This window comes from Alexandromys fortis, unplaced genomic scaffold (assembly GCF_014885135.2).
Source record: "Alexandromys fortis isolate MF-2015 unplaced genomic scaffold, M_Fortis_MF-2015_v1.1 scaffold_65, whole genome shotgun sequence".
Classification (NCBI taxonomy): domain Eukaryota; kingdom Metazoa; phylum Chordata; class Mammalia; order Rodentia; family Cricetidae; genus Alexandromys; species Alexandromys fortis.
This window is the reverse complement of record NW_026067986.1, coordinates 8372264-8379788: the sequence shown is the minus strand read 5'-3', so window position 1 is coordinate 8379788 and position 7525 is coordinate 8372264.

Below are 7525 nucleotides of genomic sequence, written 5' to 3'. Positions count from 1 at the left end.
ACTACAGAAAAAATGCACCAGGTGTAAGCCTCTAGGGACCTCAGTTTCATCCCCAGGTTACGCCAGGCTGCCACTTACCTTACCGTTGTCAAACTCGTCGACTCTTCCAGAGTAATCCTCCACATTGAAACCCCAGGCAGCTTGCACCCTTGGAGCGCGGGCCTAATGACACCTGCTAATGAGGAGAGCCACTCAGGAGCACGGGCCTTGTATCTGTACTCTCTATCAGAAGCCCCAAAGGTCTTTGCGGGCGGGGTGCTTCTGGATTCGTTGGGATGAGGGCTGCAGAGCAGAGATAGGGGACTCCCCGTTTACTGCTCTCAACAGCTTCTCCGCCTTTGCAAAAAAAAAAATAACGCTCTCTTCTCCTTTCACACAAAACTTTTCCGTTCTCTCTCCTCACTCAGAGGTGGTGTGGCTATGTCTGCTGAACCTGTACAATGGGGTTGGCGTATCCCAAATGTCTTTTGAAGAAAACCTAAGGTATGTTTACACGGGGTACTCAGGAAGGGGGCATCTAACAAACTGAGAATTTCCTAATTTTTTGAATTTTATTGACCCTTGAGAAAAACACAAACTGTCCTGATTCCTTGCTCATATGTCACTGTCTGCCAATAACAAGAACCTCTGTGTTCTTTACACTAATGGCTGTGTGCCTTAAGGATGGGTGTTGAGCTGCCCCCAATCTCCAGGTGTCTTAACTTTCAGTCCGTGAAGACTATTTACTGCGGACTTGGAGAAACAGCTGAGCTGCTGTGTGCCTCAAAGTGTGACCTGGAACTTCTGTTCCCCTGGTCACCAAGGAGTCCCCAGAAACCAGGGGAGTGGAGCAGACCAGACAGGAGCCGACCACGAAGCAGGAAGGAAAGAGAAGAGGCAGCATCCGGAGACAGCGTGATATCTGAGCGTTTGGCCAGGGTTCCTAAATCCTGGCCACGTCGGTGAGAATGAGGACGCGAAGTGTGTTGCTGGAGCTCACAACATGGAAGGAGTTAAAACAGAAACTGGAATTAAAAACGCCCAAAACACTTGTGAGGCACAAAGTGACCGAGTTTCCTAGCCTTAACATTCCCGATAAGAAAGCTACAATCACCAGACCTCACCGACTCTTACTCCTTCCAAAGAAACATTTGATTGCTCCAAAGTAAAATTTCATCCAAAATGAATTTTTTTTCTCTCAGAACAGAATATATAACTTTCTTGTCAACTTAGTCATAACTCAAGGAGCCATGATGTTTTAAACCAGTTTTCAAAAGCAAAAAACAGGTACCCAAGAGGCATTTCTCAACTCGTTTTCAACATTTTGTTTATGAGAGGGAATCTGAGTTACTCATACCAGCTTTGAACTCACAATGTTCCTGCCTCAGCCTCTCTAGTCATGGAATGACAGGCATGTGTCACCGCTGAGCTATTCATAGCTGGTCCGTTCCCAAGGCAACCTTTTAAGTGTGCCCATCCAGAATAAAATGTACTCTTATTGGAAGCTGTTAACAAATATTTACGGCTGGGAAGTCAAAGGGGTTTTTATTTATTTCCAAGTTGTGTCTGGACTTACCTCCAGGGCCCTCGGTCGCCTCTGCTGTTTCGGATGCCATCCAGAATGAAGACAGCACAGGGAACAGTCACCACACTCCACTGCCCTGAAGACAGATGAGAAAGAACAAAACACCGTGGGGTTATCACCAGCTATTACAGGAAGGCCTCAGATCTGCGGCCACGGCTCCCGCTGGATGCGGAGCTTTCCCTGTAAAGCCGAGTTCCTGCCCAAGCTCCTGCCTCGTCATTGCCATTTCTGTCATTTTAAAACGGAGCGGACTCTTGATAAGTTCAAGTTCAGGCTTCTCCTTCGTGTCATAGGCCATTAACTGATGATAATGAGTGTGTGAGTGTGTGCTCACAGGCCTTCATTTCGGTGGAGTGTCCTGAAGAGATATGATCTTGACAAGATTCCCGTGAATGCCTTCTGAACTCCCTGCAGACGATTCCAAATTATATATATATGGCAAATCCATAAATATAAAGTAATAGTTGACTTCAGGGCCGTGGGTGTCTTTTTGAGACGACGAAAGTCTTGACCGTGGTGTGACACCATGAAAAAGTGGCCAAGTTATCAACAGTGGCAAAACTGTGCATTTTAAAATGATATAAGTGGTGAGTTTTACCCCATGTTTCCTAAAAGGAAAGGCTGCCCTATTCCCATCTTAGTGTGGATTGGGATGAATGTAGGCCAGATATTCAGAAAGAAGAGACTAGAAATCCAATCTTGCCCATCATAGTGGAGACTAAAGCAGATAGCTATGCTAATTGTTGAATTGTCTCCATATATAGCCAGAAAACAAATATGAATTTCACTGAATAAACATTTTGGCCTCTCAGCCTTTTTCCACAGTCCTTCCTTCTGCTCTTTAACCAAACTGTTACAGGACAAAGTTCATCCCATTGTTTGTTTTCAGCTAAAGCCAAGGGAGGATGCTGATTGACCACAATCCTGGACACAGCTCGCAGCCTTGCCTTCCTAAGGCTCTCTAAAAAGAAACTCAGGTCTCTGCTACACGCTCAGCTTCATTTGGTTTGCTGCCCTTTTACGTTTCTCTGTCGCTTGCAGCCCTCACAGCGCGAAAATCTCAGCTCTCTTGGTGTGGGGGGGACTTCATCCATCCCAGGAGTTCTCAGTGTGCACACCTACCCAAGTCACCTGCCTCGGGCGCTGCGGACGGATGGACGGCGTGCCTGTTTCTAAAAAACACCTTGGAGCTAATTCCTTCTAAGCTGGTTGTGAATTTCTAGTCGAAAAGTCTGCATTCTGGGCTAAAGGTAAAAATGTTCCATTTAGGACCCAGTTCCCAGGCCCGGCGCAGGAGTGACCACCTGACGTGTGTCCCCAAGGCCTTCCCTGGAATGGGCACTGCACCTGCTCTTTATCTTGTTTTGTTTTATTTCTGAAAATACTACTTTTATACTGTTGATTTTCGTTTTATCAAGTCTCAGAAAATGACCAATTATCATTACACGTCATCAAGGAGTGCACCGGGCTCAAGATAATCCCTGGGCAATTCCCTGATCTCAGGTCCTTGAGTTGTGCTTACGGAGACGTTAGTGTGGTTTAAGACCTTTAAGGAAAAAAACAAGGAGTCTTTTACACAGGATCTGGACAAAGCCCTCTCCTCCCACACGATTTGAAATCACCACGGGCGAAATCATCGCAACATTTGCAAAGAAGCCTCTCCCAAGAATGAATGCCCATCAGAGACATCTCATTAGTGTTATCTGCCCCGGGGCAGCAGGCATGACCAAAGCCACCTTACCTTAGAGCAGGACCCAAGTGGCAGGTAGGAGACCAGGTTCTTATCAGATATTACTATCTCGGTTCCTCTCCACAACACCCGGTGAGGTAATGCGGTTCTTAGCCCAGGTGCAAAGAGGAGCAGCCAAACTCCCTCAAGGTCAGTCAGCTAAAGGGCCTAAAGTAGCTGACAGCAGGCCAGTGCTCTCTCCTCCCTCCCTCTGCCTCTCACCGACTCACAAGTGTGGCATGAAACAGGTCAGGTAAATAAATGTGAATGAGTCAATCCAATCAAGCGAAGACGAAAAGTATCAGAAAATCAGGCAGCAAACGGTCTTAAAGGGATCGGTTTGTCTTATCCCAGCTATGAGGTTTTTTTTTTTCTTTCATTATGATGTTATACCCTCCTTCAACTGGCAAAGCTATTCCCTTTAAGACCCTTTGTTACCTCCTTGTGGGGCAGGGACCTCTTGGTACGAGGTGCATAGGAGAGTGTCCACACATAGGTGACAGCTCACCTGCTTCTTAGCTTCTATAAGAACATAAAACATAGCATACCAAATTCTGAGGTTTGGTTTTTTTGGTGGCTTTTGTTTTTGTTGGAGATGATATGTCTCTGTGTATCCCTGGCCTCGCTGTTCTGGAACTGGCTCTAGAGACTAGGATGACCCCAAACTCAGATTCACATCTGCCTCCCACAGCTGGGGTTAAAGGTGCATGCCTTCACCACAACTACTCAGCCTGAGGTTTGTGGTTTGAGATGCAGGAAAGCTAAGGTGTTTGAGGACATTCCGTTTTATTTCATACTGCTTGCGTCTTCTGTGTTTTATAACGAGTATTAGAAGATGTAGGGGTTGAAGCTTGATTAAAAATATCTTGAAAATAGTTCAAATTTCAGAATTTCTTGGCATTGAGGAGGGAATTAAATAGAATTTGTAAAGAGGACATGGTAAGTACAGATTTTGCAACATCATAACAGTTCTTTTTAAACTGTTGATAAAAAAACATATTAGCTATAGACTTAGGTTTAGAAGGTGGACTTCTCTAGGGTACAATAGAAATGCAGATTTGAGGATAATTTTTTTGTATTTAGAAAAATGCTTAACTGAGAAATTTACATTTTAATGTTTTTGTGTTTCCTCACTTCTAATAACTATCCAAAAAGCTCTTTTATTGTGGCTGTTACACACCAAGTTAGTCCCAGAGCTCTGTTGCACACATGCATTCGTGCACACACACATACAACACGTGTGCACACATACACATGCATGCCCTCATGCACGCATACACACAAAGGCACACACACAAACACATATGCACCACACCCATGCACACACAGTTGCACACACAGTGTGTGTGTGTCCCTCTGGTGGTAGGGATGGTTCTGTGTTGAGCTGGTATGAAGGGTGACTGGATTTGAACTGACTTCAGGAGAACTTCGGAAGCTGAAGATAGAAGGAACCCAAGAGTGGGCTTCAGCAGGGACAGTGAGCATGGTGTGGCCAGGCTTCAGATTAGAAATCAGGAAACAGTTCCGTCTGGACTAAAACGCAGCTTTTGTGTCTTTGGGTGACTTTGCTTAGATACAGCTTCTTTATGGGTAAATGAAGTAAACAGTTGACTTCTGATATCAAATTCGTTGAAATTTGATATTGATCAAGACTCGGTAGTACAATAATATTTATTTTACTCAGTATTTTAATATATAATCAGCATATATTGCGGGGGTTGTTCTGGGTAGCCCTGCCTGTCCTAGAACTCACTCTATAGACCAGGCTGGTGAATACATGTAACTCTTAGAAATAAAACAAAAAGATTAATTTAAGTTTTCTGAGGCTTTTTTGTATAGCATTTATGCTCAGTTCTCTATTTTCTGCATAAAACACTAACTAAGCTCAGTGTCCCAATAATAAATTGGAGAGAACTTTAATATGTCACACTACTCTGTGGGACAACATTGTTTTTCTTAAGAGGAAAATGGGTAATTGTTCAATATTTCCAATTTTGACATCAACTGATTTCGATATTATGCTTCTGGGGAAATCTAAGGCATTCAGGAAGGTGACTTAAAACCCTTATTTATTTGTAGAGTATTCATCTACCTATTGGGTCCTGTAGTCATAATCTGAGACAATTCCAACTCCAAGAAAGAGACAAATCTCTTAGGGCTCCTGCACATACCCCGATTGCTTTGGAATTGTTTACTCTGATTCTGACTTTAAAGTAAGATTAGATGTTAGAGAATCTGCCGCCTGGACAGCATCTCATATGGAGAGGATACCTACAGAGAGGCCAAAGAGAGGTGACGTCTGTTGGCATAGTAGAGTTAAAAGGCCGTTTCTCGGCTTAGCAACCCGAAGACAAGCGTGACTTTAGCTTGCATTTGACTCAGGAAGTTAATCTCCATTTGGCCTCAACTTCCTTGGGGATTATTTTCTGAGGTTCACCTGGTCCTCAGATCCACCCACTCTTCCCCCTCTTTGTCAGCATGCTTTCCTTCTGATAGACACAATGACTAATTGCCGAGTTGGGACAAGCTCAGTATCTCATTTCTTGCGGTCGCAATTGCAAGATGAGCTTTTTGTAGAGCTACTTTGTATTCTCCTCGGCATTAAGATACATTTGTCATTTGGAGTTTAAAAAAAAAAAATAACGCAATCCTACGGAGTCATGGTAGAAAACATTAATGTTTTGACTAATTTAAGATAGCAAATGAAAAATACCTACGCTATAATTTTTGGTTTATGAGGGTGTAAGGTATCATTACGGGAGTTTAGCTGCTTCTTCTCGGTACCAATTACTTGAGACATGTCTAATTTGTTTTTCTCTTTCATATCCACACTATTGCCTTTAAAGTCAACGTGAGCGAGAGAAGAGGGTGACTGAGCAATGGTGTCAGCTCCTCTCGGGGCAGATCATCCAGGCTCAGTTTGAGTGTCAGGTGATGGGAATTAGGAAAGGCGCCTCCTCTTCGACCCGTGTTTCAGGCCTCCCCTCTGCACGGCTTCCAAAACAGTCTCCTTTTACAAGCAGCTGACCAACTCAAACAGGACTCTAACAATGGCAAATTAATCTATTCTTTCACCAATGATGCGCTTACGCTGAGTTAGTGATAGATTTGGGGAATAATCTCTTACCGAAATGAGCCTCAGTAAATTGGCTTCTCTTTCTTAGATTGTGTTATGGCCAAGGCAATAATCGATCACCTTCTCTCCTTGCAGACCACGCGTGTGCCAACTCTTCTGTTTGCTCTTGTTCACACGTTGAAGAGACCGCCTGGCCATGTGTCTCAGACTGCCTCACAGACTTCGCTAGCGTGTAAAAGCACCTGGGCATTAGCGTCCCAGAAACGCCCTAAATGTATCACGTGGTCTAAGTAGCTGGTGTCTTTGGACAGATCAAAGTAGTAAAGACTCCCAACTTTGTCTCAAGTATATCTGTACAGTCTGACTAGAAGACTCTATAAAACTCCAGCCACAGGTATAAGTGGGAACTTCAACATACACAGGAGCGGGAACTATTTTAGAGGTAGATTACTGCTCTGAGTATCTCGCTGATACGCTTCTTTATGTATAAGTGTCCATATTAACTCTGTGAGAAAATACTCGTCAGGCATCCTGACTCTGTCAGCTCCCAAGTCAAGGAAATCACTCCACTGGACTCCAGGGGTTGTCAAATGAAAGAGGAGGTGGCCCATTTATAGGAAGATAAGGACAGGAATATGGAGCTTTAGGGTATAATTTTTGAGGGGAATCAAACATCAAAAATAAAAAAAAACACCTGTCTGTGTTATATAAGGGGATCTCAGATGAAAATTCTCCTTCAAAGACATCTTGAATATTCACAGTTTGGATTAAAAAAAATTCCATCCCCAATAGTAGCTACACCTCTAAATGTACCTTGTAGCTTACTAAAGATTTCCCTATCTTAGGGGCTGGAGAGATGGCTCAGCGGTTAAGAGCATTGCCTGCTCTTCCAAAGGTCCTGAGTTCAATTCCCAGCAACCACATGGTGGCTCACAACCATCTGTAATGAGGCCTGTAGGAAGAATACTGTATACATAATAAACAAATAAATAAATAAATATAAAAAAGATATCCCTACCTTAGATTATATATAGTTATCAAACAAAAGTATTCTTCTCATTTCTCCTTTTTAAAAATTATCTAAGCAAAAACTACACATGGTGTGGATGATTGTATTCACAGCGCCATGTGGTCTCCAAGCTGAGGAGACCACGCA